Here is a 14,441-nt window from a genome sequence, read left to right as displayed (position 1 = left end):
AATGATACAATAGAGCCATCTGGTGGTAAATGGAACCAGCCATAAAGATCCTACAATTGTTCATACAGTACTTTCAACCCTAGGACCCTGCCATGGGCCTTTGATAAAATGAAACTCCATAGGATGCAGGGCAAAGAAATGATGCTATGTTCCAAAACAGCCTGGTTCCTAGATCACACACGGCTGCATAATCCCCCTCTCACACACCCCCTGCACCAATTAGACTTTGGGGGGATGAACATCTTGGGCTAGAACAATGATATTTGGAATGAATCATTGATCCTCAGCATCCCATAATGATTCCAATACATTTCAAAAGTCAGTCCAGAAAAAAAATCTTAAAAAATTAGCCTCAAAACAATATTCTTATATATCTACACCTGTAGATAATTCATGCTGTGAAACATTTTATGCAGAAAGGGGAAATTTCAAGAGGCCCAAATATTCCAAAAAGATTGGGATTTCCAGATCTAGTTTCCATTTCCAGGGAAACTCTTCCTGTCTAACGTTTGATCTCAAAAGGTAGTTTCTTAAATTTTTTGTGAGTAGATCAAGTAAGATCAAACTAATCTGTTTCTCTGGGTCTTTCTCTCCAAACATCCCAAATTTCCCTAGCCAAAAAGGACAATCATTTCCAGTAAGATAAAAGCATTGTAAGTCAAGGCCAAATGAAACAGAATTGATTGAAGACTGTTATTAAGTATCATAGGACTTTTTATGCAGATAGATTTAAGAAATTGCCATGTGTTGTGAAGTAGGGACAGTCCTGAGCAAACTGTGAAGAAGGCAGTCTATCGTCTGCATCCGTACTCCAGTATAAGCTGTCACTCTCCTGCCTTCCTGTTCTCCTTCCCCCTTAAGGGAAAGAGCCATAAGTGTATCTACACAAAGGTAAAAATGGTTTATATAAAGGTAAGCAGTCTTTAATGGAAGGCAACCCCCACTTACCAAACAAAGGAATACAAATTCAATCAAGAATAATTTCAGGAATAAGCACATACGTAGGGTTAGATGTTTTATAGGTGTGTGTGTCATTTCAAGGACCCTAAAGAAGGTAGGTGTCATTAGTCCTTATCCTAGTTTTGCAGGATACAAGGGCAGAAGACCAGCAGATGAGATTTCTACCATTAAGTTTATTCTTCAGGCACTTCTAGGCACACCCCATCTAAAGCCATTTGTGTTTATTATGAACGCAATCTGTCTTGGTAGTTAAAGTAATTGATGAGTGAATTATACAAGTCAAAAGTCTGTTAAATGCTGTCACATGTATGATTTATACAGGTGTTTGGGTTTTGAACCTGTCTGTGGATTTTCAAGTGGTAAATTCCAGCAATTCAATGGGAGTTCCATTTTTTAACTTCTGCTTTTTGCCTTAAAAATGTCTACCTAAATATCAAACCAGTCATTTCAGTACATGGAACTAAGATAACCAAGATGATTTAACTAAAAGAATGGGACAGATTAAAAATCCAGTAAAAAGTCACCTGGGTGGCTCAGTCGGTTAAGCGTCTGACTTCGGCTCTGGTCATGATCTCACGGTCCCTGAGTTCGAGCCCCGCGTCAGGCTCTGTGCTGACAGCCCTGAGCCTGGAGCCTGCTTCAGATTCTCTGTCTCCCTCTCTCTTGGCCCCTCCCCTGCCCATGCTCTGTCTCTCTGTCTCTGAAAAATGAATAAACTTAAAAAAAAATTTTAAATAAAAAATAAATTTAAAAATCCAGTAAACTGTGATTACAGTAAAGACACTAGAGCATTATGCATGTGTATTCAAGTTAACAGTCTTCTAGTTGACAAATCTTATACAAAATTATAGCAGTCAATTCTTGTTTAGTTGTAGAGTTTCCTCACTTGAGGATCTAGAGGAAAATCTATTCTTTTTTTTCTACTTTAAATTTTCTCGATGTCACTAAGCCATCTCAGTATCTTTTCATCATCCCCTTCCTTACTTTTAAGTACGTCAGTATTTCTTTATCTTCGGATGACCTCCCTCTTCTTCCTCAGCCATACACACTCCTTCCCCTCCTCAGGACTGGTTCAAGGTCTCTGACCCAAATCCTTCCCCTGCCTCTGAATCCATGTGCAATATATAGAAAGGCCCATGCCTGCAGAAACCAGACTAAACAGCACTAAGCATTTAGTAGGAGCCCAGTAAGTAGTCATTGATGAAGCCGCAGCAGGCAAAGTTGATGGTTACACCAGAGGGGCAGCCCTCTCTGCTAACAGTGGCTTCTTTGGGGAATATTCTCCATGTATCTGGTCTGGGACGCTGACAGGGATCAGAGCACTGGGGAAATTTTGTTTGCCAAAGGCCAGGTACAAGCTAGGGTAGCAGAATGCAAGGAGATGGCCACGGAATTGGATGATGGTTTTTGTGCAGACTAAATATGGTAAAGCAGGTAACTTAGACAGATGAAACGCTCACTTAATGTTATTATTGGTCATTCCACTGCCCCAACTCCTTTAAAGAGAAGCATGTGCTATTAAAACTTTCTAGCTTATTTTTAAACCCTAATAAAGAGAATGTCCTCAGAGAGACACTTAAGTAAGAGTAAATGATGGAATGATAACAGTGGGAAATTCAAGTATGCGACAAGAATAAAGGTAATAGGTTAAATATGTGCATGTGTGTTTATTTAAAAGTAACATGGCTGATTAAAGGTGTGATTATAGCAAATAGCACTTTCACAGAAGAGCTTTTTGACATGGGTCCAGTTAAGACGATTAAATATTTCCAGCAGTCTAAAAGTTGTAATGTCCAGGGTTCCAACAGTAGCCTCTCCTCAGTGACGCAGTAACTTCATGCCCGATAAAACATGCTTTCAACACATTGCGCAGTGGTCAAGCTTCCGCTCAACGTCTCTTCTATTTACTACTGCTTTCCCCCCTGCTTAACAGGTACTGGAGGCTCTAAACTTCTTTACCCTTCTACAACCTGCTTGTATCTCTCATGCTGATGAAACTTTTTCCCTAGGCTCCCACCTCAGCCCCTTACTCTGGACAGTTTATGTCCTCCTTACCCCCATCTTCGGTGATCAGCATTCATTTTACAGTGGAAATTTCATCATCCTTGTGTCCTTTTGTGCTTAGCTTTTGCAATAGTTTCTTAGTCTCATTTGCCAATTTCTACTTAAGCAGCAATTTAAAAAACTCAGTTTTTCCTGATTCCAATCCATTCTAATGGAAACAGTATTCCTCTGTTTTGGAGTTGCTGAAATAGTCTGCTAATATGAGGTTTTTTTATTTAAAACTTGAATAAACTACAGTTATTGCCAAAGTCCAGTGAAAAGATGGTTCCAGAAAGTGCCTATCAGTATGACTGGGAAGAAAATAGCCATCGGGAGGATGACAGATGAGCACTGACTAAGAACAACACTGTTTGTAATCTGGAAGGCCATATTCTGGACCTGACCATGTGACCTGAGCTGTGTGACATCTGGGCTTTACTTCTTGGGGCCTCAGTTTTTCATTTTTAAATGAAAAATGTGTTGGGCACATCTCAGCAGGAAACAAAGTCATTCCAAAGGAGCGATTAAGGGGAGTTTAATGAAGGGACTATTTACAAACATGTGGGCACAGTTAAGGGCATGAAGAAAGAAAAACACTCCCAAGAAGTGCCAAAGACTACCTTTGCCTCATCTTGACCTGAAGGGAGTCAAGAGCCTGAAGAGATAATAGCAGAGTATTATTAGAGAAGCTAGAAAGAGAGCTTGAGCAGGGGGCCATGTCTATGAGCTGACGGCCTGGGTAGAGAAATAGAACCACAGCCAACCTGTGCTTAGTCATAATGGTAGATGGACCAGTGGAATAAATAGCCTGACCTCCCCTTCTCTCACCCTGTGCTCTTCTCTATCTCCATTGGGCTGAGTCTACCATAAAACCAGAGGGCAAGAGCTCCTGAACGACAAGTTCAGAGAGACCAGCTTCCCCAGAAAAGAGCAGAGTGGGGGGAGGGTGGAGAGTAGATCTGGAAGTGGAAACGAAGAAACCTCAGACCACATGAGTTTAATTGTATTAGCGCTTCCCAAATGCTAGCCCATTGATCAGTATTGGTTTGTGATAACATTTCCACCAGGAGCAAGAAAAAGACGGAAGTAAAATTCTTTAAAAAAATATGAATTTTTCATGAAGCCAAATGTATTCCATTTAAAGAACTGTCCTTTATTCTGAGATTTTGATCATTCTATATATTTTGGTGTTAAGAGCATGTTTCTTTAACAAATGATGGTGATAATATATGGAAATTATTCTTTTAGTGTTTTTTTCTTCAGAAAAATTGAAAAGTTGGCAGTGCTATGAGAACTAATCCCAATTATGTTGGCGGTGGAAATTTGTGTGGGTTTAGGAAATCTAAAAGTATAGAGACCCTCTGTCTAAGTCATCTTTGTTAAATTATGAATTGAATGTTTTATAAGGCAGCCTTTCCTGAACTTTGGTCTCTGAATTCCCCAGGTCTAAGTCCAACATGGACCTGTACGGTCTATCACGTTGCCATCGCAAAGTTCCAGGATACTACTTTTCTAGAAAAAAACCACATTTCTAAAGGTCAACCTTTCTTCCTGTGTAAGGTTTCACTACTTTTTCACTTCTATAGCATCACTGATAGAAAAAAGAATAAAAGAAGAGGGATTCAAAAGGAATTGTTGACTCAGATATTAACTTATAAAAAGTCTGTTGCCCTGGAGGTTAAAGAGAAATGACCATGTGACATTTGATAGCTTCATAAATAACTAAATAATGGCTTACCTGAAACTCTTAACAAGCTAAAGGTGTCATTTTAGTTCAGTTCAAAGCATTTCAATTCATTACATTCAAAAAATATTTATTAAAGACTCACTATTTGCTGGATACTATGCTAAACAATGGAGAAACTGGTAGTAACAAGACCAACAGGATTAATACCTTCACCAGATTTCTTAAGCTTAGAATTTCTCTCCAATACAAAAATCGAATGATTTTAGTTTTAGTGTAAAAATCAAAGAATGTCAAAAGTTTGGTAGTTAATTCAATATTTTTATGCTCACTCATAATATACAGTTCTTTGCTTTGGGGACTTGCTCTTTTCTCTTTGATGAGGACTCTGATAGATGTTAGAAGGAGGTGAGTGGCAGTCCTAACCTTTTTCAAAGATTCTAGATCCATCAGAAATCACATTGCTTTATAGCTTCTTACCATCAGAGGAGAAAAGGTCCCTAGTAAACAGTGTATCTACCATTGTTTAAGGGAAAATTAACCGGAAAGCAGGGACTGGGTATGAGGATACCTAAATTTGGGTTCATATTATGTTACAGAATTTGTTCTGTGACCTCCACCATTTTGATTTTATGGGACAATTTCTTAGAAATGAGAGCATCACAAACCTCTTTTAGAACCTAATAATATCTATGAATTCTCTTATTAGAAAGAAAAGTATACATGCATGTTTTGCATGCATGTGCACGCAAACACACACACACACACACACACACACACACACACACACACAGCACACATGACCACCATTTTGCATGTAATTGTAGACTGTTGAAGCCACATTCTCAATGCTATCCCTATAGCCCAAATTAGGGATTCCTTGTTTAGGAATTGATTTATATTCTAGCTACCTTTAATTTTTATTCAAAAATAAAATACCAAATTTTAATGAATGAGAATATCACTGTGTTCTTGCTGCCTCTACTGTACATCACACAGGTGAATAAAAAAATAATCTTTTTTTTTATGGGGCGCCTGGGTGGCTCAGTCGGTTAAGCAGCCGACTTCGGCTCAGGTCATGATCTCGCCGTCCGTGAGTTCGAGCCCCGCATCGGGCTCTGTGCTAACAGCTCAGAGCCTGGAGCCTGTTTCAGATTCTGTGTCTCCCTCTCTCTGACCCTCCCCCCTTCATGCTCTGTCTCTCCCTGTCTCAAAAATAAACGTTAAAAAAAAATTAAAAAAAAAAAATAATCTTTTTTCCCTCGGGCTAGGGAAATGCCCCAAACTCAAAACTTAGTTTCTCTTTCTGAAAGGTAGAGTAGGAAGCATACCTTCCCCGGAAGGCCTGGTTCTGGCAACTGCCGACTCACAGCAGCCACTGTTCACCCATCCTACCGAACATTTTAAGTTTAATAATGACATCGTATTTCACTCACAATAAAAAATTTTAAAGAACATAGGTAATTTGCTATAAAAACAGATTTCGATTTCTTTAAAAAAATGAGTGAGAGAAAAATAGAGACTTATTTAATGGATACAGAGTTTCAGCTTTGCAAAATGAAAACGTTCTGGAGACTGGTTGCACAAAAGTCTCAACATGCTTTGCACTACTGCCCTGCACACTTTACACATCATTAAAATGGTCCGTTTTATGTCATACATATTTTACCACAGTTAAAAATAACTTAGTATAAAACAAATGTATAAACAGATAAATAATGGAGTAAAGAAATTAGTTGATGTTAAAAGTGGTTCAAGTGCTGTTTACCTACTTCACAGGATTGTTGGGAGAACAAAATGAAAAAATTTGGATGTTTATTTCTTTAAGAAAAAATGCTCAGAGGATACTGTTTGTTTCTAAATAAAATTTTTGTTAAGTGGGACATGATACAAATACCTTTCCCAACAGTAAAGATAGTGTTTTGAATCATTGAGTCTTTCTGTGACAGGATTATTTAATTTTTTCGCACATCAGATGTAGGTTTAGACTTTGAGTACTTTGAAATATTAACCAACAACGTTTTCATGTCCCCACTCTATCCCAGTGTTTTAGGAAATGCACTTGCATTTTCCGGTTAGGATTTTTGGGTTAGCTTATAGGAGAGGTGATAGCCTTTTACTGCCCAAGTTAATTGTGGCTTTTCACACTGTTTGGTGAATAAATTATTGCTATACCATGTAAAACAAACAACAACTGTCTCACAATTGAAAGTGTTGGGTGTGAAGGTAGTTTTTTTTCCACCAGTGAATTTTAGGTTCTAAATAAGTAAACTTTAAAAAAAATTCAAGAAATGTAACTGTAATGATCAGAACTTCAGTACTCTAATGATATTGTTCCAGAACCTAGCTAGAAAATCCTCAGCTGAACTTGATGTTCCATGAGAAACCTTTTCCATGAGAAGCCTTCCCCTGCCCCCAACATTTGTACACACTCCTCTCTTTACCAAGATCTAAAGGAGAAATGTCTCACGGATCCTTTTAGATCAGATAAAAGTTCAGTAACAGTTTCCATAGTACATTCCAACATGATAAGGTAAGCAGAGGACAGATGGGAGAGCTCTCTTTTGCTGTGAATTTCCACTTCTTTTAAGGCCTCTCAGTCAAAATATGACTAAGGAGCATGGCCAGAATATCTAAGAAGAGGGCACAGCATGGCCAACATTAGCTACCCAGTAGGCTCCAGCTTCCTCATCTATGAAATGAGAAGACCATTATAGCTAATTCATCTTGCACCCTGAGGTAGCCATTTATCGTGCTGTCTCGATGGCCTAGTGTCCTTCTGTTTTTGGAAAATTTCCCATCTCACGAATCCCATCTCTCCAAAGTGTAAAAGCCAGGAACGCCCTCCCAAACATCCTTTGCATCTAAGATGTAGGCGTGTGACTTAGGCTCCACCAATTAGACACATCAGCCTGAGCCTTCAACATAGAGGAGAGTGGTATGAAAAAGGTGCCAAATAGAACAGAATCTGGACAGGTAGACAGGGTCATCCTGTTTTCAGAGGCTGAGGTGACAGAAGACTTAGAAGTAATATCTCATATTCAGGGGAAACGACAGGTGAGGTGGGGCCTGTGCCCAGTGGCAGCAATAGTAGGTACCTCAGCAGAATCTGGTGTGATTAACTGACCGTGGTTTCCACACCTATTTCTCTGACTCTCCTGGACAACCTGTTGAAATACCTAATATCCTTCAGTAATTCATTTTCCACTTAACACTAACTAGAATGGATTTTGTTGATTTGAGATGTGGATCTGACTGATTATTACTTACCGTGCGCATGACTTTAAGTGAGCAAGTTAATCATTCTGAGCCTCCATTTCCTCATCCATAAAAGTGGAGAAAATGATAACTTGGTGGAGGCTGCTGTGATAATTAAATGTGGTAATTCAGAAAAATACTTAGTGTAACCCCTGAGCCATAGAAGAATGTTTTTTCAAAAATCTTCCCCTTTTTAATCTCTGGGTTTTGTTTTGTTTTGTTTTGTTTGTTTGTTTGTTTGTTTTTATGTTTCTCTTGTGTAGCTTCTGGGAGCTTACAGCCTAGGTAAGATGCTGAGGTTTGATTATGAAGGCCAGAAAGTCTTAGAAACTTGACTGGTCTTCCTATTATATGACTGTACCTAGCCTGATTACTCCTCACTAGAAAAAATAAGTCAGTATGCATACTGTAAGAGCAAAAATTCAAAATGTAGTAGAAGAAGGCTCAGCCTCTATACCCTCTTCCACCTGCTAAAGCAGGTTTTTACTTGGCTGTCTCCATTTCTTCCCTTTTTGACTTTCTTGCTAGCCTTTTCTTTTTTGAGATGAAAAGCAGAGAGAAGAAGAGCAAGAATGTGGACTAGGACTATGCAAAAAAGTTTTCCAAGGATTATTTTTAAGTTTATCTTTTGTAGTAATCTCTACACCCACTGTGGGTCTTGAACTCATAACCCAAGATCAGGAGTCACATGCTCTTTTGACTGAGCCAGCCCAGGCACCCCTCAAGGAATTTTGGGGGCAAAAACTTAATACAAGCTGTCTTGTGAGATAGAAACTTACGGAAAAAGAAAGATTTAAAAAATATATTTATCTGTGAAATTTCTCCATATATACTAATATACTAATTAATGCAATTTCATTTTCAATATACCATCAGAGTTCATTAGACCCAATAGTAGTTTTGAGTTTCTTTTTGTGAGCTCTTCTATTCTTAAAAAAATCTATACTTCATGGTTTTTATCCTATTTTAGAGATTTTTACAAAGAACAAAGGGAATATGTACATTAATTTTTAAAATAATAAAACTCATTATATCTGGCAATTATCAACACATCCACTGGAGCCTTTTATAAAGCTAACATATATTGTGTGATCTTAGTGATCTTGTTTTTCCTGCATTTTAAACATATTGCTACTGAATCATTGTGGGAGTTATTTTTTATCATCATTTATCAATTATTTCCAACTATGATTTAAAAAAAGAAAAGGCTAAAAAAGGAAGCCAAAGAATTGTGGAATTAACTGGAGGTACAATGCAATGGTAGAATTAATAATCATCCTTCAATTTCTTACTGTGATGCCCAAATCATGGCATCATCTCTCAAGGTATAAAAGGGGAGATGCTATTTCTCTATTTTTGGCTTTCAACTAAACATGGTTGAGAATGCTGAATTTTTCATTTTCCATTCATAATGCCCAAACAAAAGAAAATTGACAGAGGAGTGCATTTCCTAGTTCTGAGACAAGTTAGAAGATGAAATAAAGAGCGGCACTCTTGATCAGCACTGTCCATTGCGCTAGCTACTAACACTATGTGGTTTTTGAGTACTTGAAAAGCAGTTAGTTTGAAATGAGATGTGAGTGTGAAATATACCTAAGACTTTGAAGACCCAGCCCAATATATGAGAATGTAAGATATCTCAATACATTTTTTAAATAATTTTTTAATGTTCATTTATTTTTGAGAGACAGAAAGAGAGCAGGGTAGCGGCATGGAGAGAAGGAGACACAGAATCCCAAGCAGGCTTCAAGCCATCAGCACTGAACCAGACGCGGGGCTTGAACTCACAAACGGTGAGATCATGACCCGAGTCGAAGTTGTACGCTGAACTGACTGAGCCACCCAGGTGCCCCTAGTAATATAGTTTTTAATTGAGTACATGTTAAAATGACGGTATTTTGGATATGTTAGGTTAAATGAAATATTACTAAAATTTACTTTCACCTATTTAAGTTTTTAATGTAGCCCTTAGAAAATGTAAAATACATAGATAACTTGCACTATATTTCTATTGGACAGTATAGCTCTGGACACTAATGTTAACAATGTAATTAATCATGTAAGTGAAATAGACTGTACATTGTCCGATCGTGACTTCGTGACTTCTAGAGACTCAGATGAATATCCTCAAACTCATGAATCAGTGAACGATAAACCACATTTCTAAGGACAAAATAGGAAATAGAGTATTCTCATAAAAGACAGTAATATCACACAATGTCTTGTGACAACTGGACTTTCCTTTTTTGTTAAGAGGATGTGTAACCATATTTTTCTTCTATGATTTTTACATACCAAAATTTTTTCTAGATAACAAAGGTATTGACTATGTTCCAATTTTTATCAAAAATTTTAATGAGTTTTTAAAGTATTCCTTTATTCTTCAGTAAATTATTCAAAAAATGACTTTAGGGGCACCTGGGTGGCTCAGTCAGTTGGGCCTCAGATTTCGGTTCAGGTCATGATCTCTCAGTTGGTGAGTTTGAACTCAGGATCTGTGCTGACAGTTCAAAGCCTGGAGCCTGCTTCAGATTCTGTGTCTCCCTCTCTCTCTGCCCCTCCCTAGCTTGTACTCTGTCTCTCTCTCAAAAAGTAAATAAATATTAAAAAATGACTTTAAAAGTAAAAAAATTTAGTTGGGTTTATTTGATCCAGATGGTAAATGATGATGACTATTTTCCTTGTGTACTAAAGGTTAGGAACCTGAATAATTTGAAAGTTACCTTGTGGGTACTAGACTGCTTCTTTTAAACCACAAATTAGTTTTGAGATTGGACCATTTGGATCTCAGCATTACATGTTAAGTAGTCACAAAGAAAGTTATTATGGGAGGACTTTTTCTGGATTTTCAGAGACATGATCATCAGAAAAGAATGTCAGAACACATCTGAAAGCAAAAATCCCAAATGCTGTTTTATTCAGAAGGAGAAAAATTAATAGGATTCAGAATATAGTCACCGTGGACCTAGATATTTCTATTTTAAGGAAGATTCCAAGTAGAAATAGCCCCTAGGGAAAGCGGGCTGTTCTAGAATTTATAGCATTTTCCTTAGGCATTTGAGGGAAGCAAAACAGAGCTTACTCCTTTCCAAAGAATGTTTCTGAACCACATTTAGTTTAAAAATATCATACAATTTAATTTTCCTTTGCATTAAGTGTATGATTCAGGAACATTTTCTTCCCTGAGTGAAAAAGAAACTATATGTCCAGTTATTCAATAACAAACACATGAGAATCTTTCACATATTTATTGAGCTCCTTTTATGTAGAACCCAGAGCTCAATCCCAAGGGATAAAGATGAGTTAATCAAATTCCCTCCTGCAGGAGCTCACCATGTGATAGAGGGTGAGAAAAGGAGGAGAGAGAAAGTAGAGTTCAATATTATGGAATAAGAAAGAAGAAAGGAGAAAAGACATGTATTGAGATCATTTCTGCCATGGATTTTTTATATATTATGTCCTAAAACTTCAGACATTAGAAAAGGTATAAAAGTAAAGTGAAAATTATCTAGATTCTTACAACCCAGAGATTGCTGCATGTTGTGGATTGAAAGTGTCCCCTGCCCAAATTCATAAGTGGAAGTACTCACTTCCAGTGTGATAGTGTTTTTTTTTTTTTTTAATTTTTTTTTAACGTTTATTTATTTTTGGGACAGAGAGAGACAGAGCATGAACGGGGGAGGGGCAGAGAGAGAGGGAGACACAGAATCAGAAGCAGGCTCCAGGCTCCGAGCCATCAGCCCAGAGCCTGACGCGGGGCTCGAACTCACGGACCGTGAGATCGTGACCTGAGCTGAAGTCGGATGCTTAACCGACTGAGCCACCCAGGCGCCCCTCCAGTGTGATAGTGTTAATAGGTGGGGCCTGTGGGAAGTCAAAGGATTTAGACATAGTCATCAGGGTGAAGTCCTCATGATGGGATTAGTCTCTTTAAAAGAAGAAAGCAGAATACTCTGTCCCTCTTGTACCTTTTCTCTCTCCCTCTCCTCTCCTTCCTTCCCTTCTCTCCCCCTGCCCTCTTCCCTCTCCCCACCCCAACAGTAGGAGAATACAGCCACGAGGCCATGATCTCCAAAGCCAGGATCTAACCATGCTGGCACCTGTCTCTGACTTCTCAGCCTCCACAACAGTGAGATGAATGTTGTTTAAGCCACCCAGCCTGTGGTATTTTGTTATGACAGCCCAAGCAGATGAAGACCACATTTGGCACATTCCTTTCCTTTTTTTTTTTTTTTTTTTTTTGGTGCATTACTTTCTGGACTTGTGTGTATACCTGTAATATGCACAATGTGTAAAATATCGATTCACACTATACACGGTTAGACATGGTTAATTTGGAATCTTTTGCAATTAACACTATGTCCTAGGTATAATCTATACTTGAACAATGATAGATGTTATATTCCATATATTTTTTAAGTAAGCTCTACAGCCAACATGTGGCTTGAACTCACGACCCTGTAAACAAGAGTCACATGCTCTATTGACTGAGCCAGCCAGGTGCCCCCATATTCCATAATTTCTAATTTTAAAAAGACCACGTATTTCAAAGTCACAATAAATTTTACTGTGTGCATATAGTTTTCCCTGCTATTAGAGAACCCTGTACTAAGCATATTTATACATCTTTATGGATTTGTTTTTTATTTTCTTAATATAACTGATAGAAGTGGTACTGGATTTTAAGAAGTATATACTTGATACATATTTCTGATTACATCTCCAAAATTAACACTCCCCCCAAGAGTATATGAGAATCATAGTCTTCTTACAACTTTGCCAATAATGACATCTTCAATACTTTTTATGAGGTTTAATTGACATATGATATTATATTAGTTTCATGTGTACAATAAAGTGATTTGACATTTATATACATTGTCAGCTGGTCAGCACAATAAATCTAGTCACCATCTGTCACCTTACAAAGTTAATACAATGTTATTGACTGTATTCCCCATGCTGTACATTACATCCCCATAACTTATCTATTTTGTAACTGGAATCTTGTACTTATTAATCTTCTTCACCCATTTTACCTACCACCCAGCCCTCATCCCCTATGGCAACCACCAATCTGTTCTCTTTATCTACGAGTCTGGGTCCTGTTTTGATTGTTTTTTGGGTCCCATAGATAAGTGAAATCAAATGGTACTTGTCTTTCTCTGCCTGACTTACTTCACTTAGAATAATGGCCTTGAGATCCATCCACGTTGCCCAAATGGCAAGATTTCATTCTTTTTAATGGCTCAGTAATATTCCATTGGGTATATGTACCACATTTTCTTTATCCATTCATCTGTTGATAGACACTTAGGTTGTTTCCATATCTTGGCTGTTACAAATAATGCTGCATTGAACATGGAGGTGGTTTATATCTTTTTGATTTAGTGTTTTCATTTTCTGTGGATAGATACCCAATAGTGGAATTGTTGGATCATATGGCACCTCTGTTTGTAATTTTGTTTAAGACCTTCATACTATTTTCTATAGTGGCCGCACCTATTTACGTTCCCATACACAGAGCACAAGAGTTCCCTTTTCTCCCCATCCTCTGCAACAGATGTTTTTATCTTTTTTATAATAACTATTCTAACAGGTATTAGAGGATATTGCATTGTGGTTTTGATTTGCATTTCCCTGATGATTAATGATCATCATGTGCCTATTGGGCGTTTCTGTTCTTCTTTGGAGAAATATTTATTCACGTTCTCTGTCCATTTATTAATCAGTTATTTTGTAATTGAGTCTTATGAGTTCTTTACATATTTTGGATATTAAAACCTTATCAGATACACACTTCACAAATATCTTTTCCTCCTCAGTAGGTTGACTTTTTATTTTGTCTTCTTGTGCAGAAGATTTCTAGTTTGATGTAATCCCGTTTATTTATTTTTTGCTTTTATTTCCTTTGCCTTTGGAGTCAGATCCCCAAAAAATCACTAAGAATGATAGCAAGGAGCTTACCCGCTTTATTTCTCCTAGAAGTTTTGAGGTTTTAGGACTTAGATTTAAATGTTTAATCTACCTTGAGTTGATTTTTGTATTTTGTGTAAGATAAGAGCCCAGTTTCATTCTTTTGCATATAACTGTCCACTTTTCCCAATACCATATATTGAAGAGACTGTCTTTTCCCCATTTTATATTCTGGCTTCTTTGTTATAAATAAACTGACCATATTTATATGGATTATTTCAGGGCTTGCTATTCTGTTCCATTCATCTCTGTGTCTGTTTTTATGCCATTACCATACTGTTTTGATTACTGTATTTTTGTGGAACAGTGTAAAATCAGGGAGCATAATACCTCCAGCTTTGTTCTGCTTTCTTAATATGGTTTTGGCCTTTTGGGGTCTTTTGTGGTTCCATACAAATTTTAGAATTTTTTGTTCTAGTTCTGTGAAAAAAGTCATTGTAATTTTGATTGCATTGAATCTATAGATTGCTTTGAGTAGTAGGAACATTTTAACAATATTAATTCTTCCAATCCGTGAGCG

The 14,441-nt window shown here is 37.5% G+C and overlaps 1 protein-coding gene across 2 annotated transcripts in view; it reads right to left on the bottom strand.

The window, feature by feature from the left end:
• The window catches only part of CCDC192 (coiled-coil domain containing 192), a 211,910-nt gene that overhangs the window by 177,542 nt on the left and 19,927 nt on the right, over nt 1–14,441 (bottom strand). The gene's annotated exons all lie outside the window — the stretch shown is intronic.

The sequence above is a fragment of the Panthera tigris genome, chromosome A1 (assembly GCF_018350195.1).
Source record: "Panthera tigris isolate Pti1 chromosome A1, P.tigris_Pti1_mat1.1, whole genome shotgun sequence".
Classification (NCBI taxonomy): domain Eukaryota; kingdom Metazoa; phylum Chordata; class Mammalia; order Carnivora; family Felidae; genus Panthera; species Panthera tigris.
The sequence above is the reverse complement of the archived record's forward strand: the minus strand, read 5'-3'. Positions and strand labels throughout refer to the sequence as shown.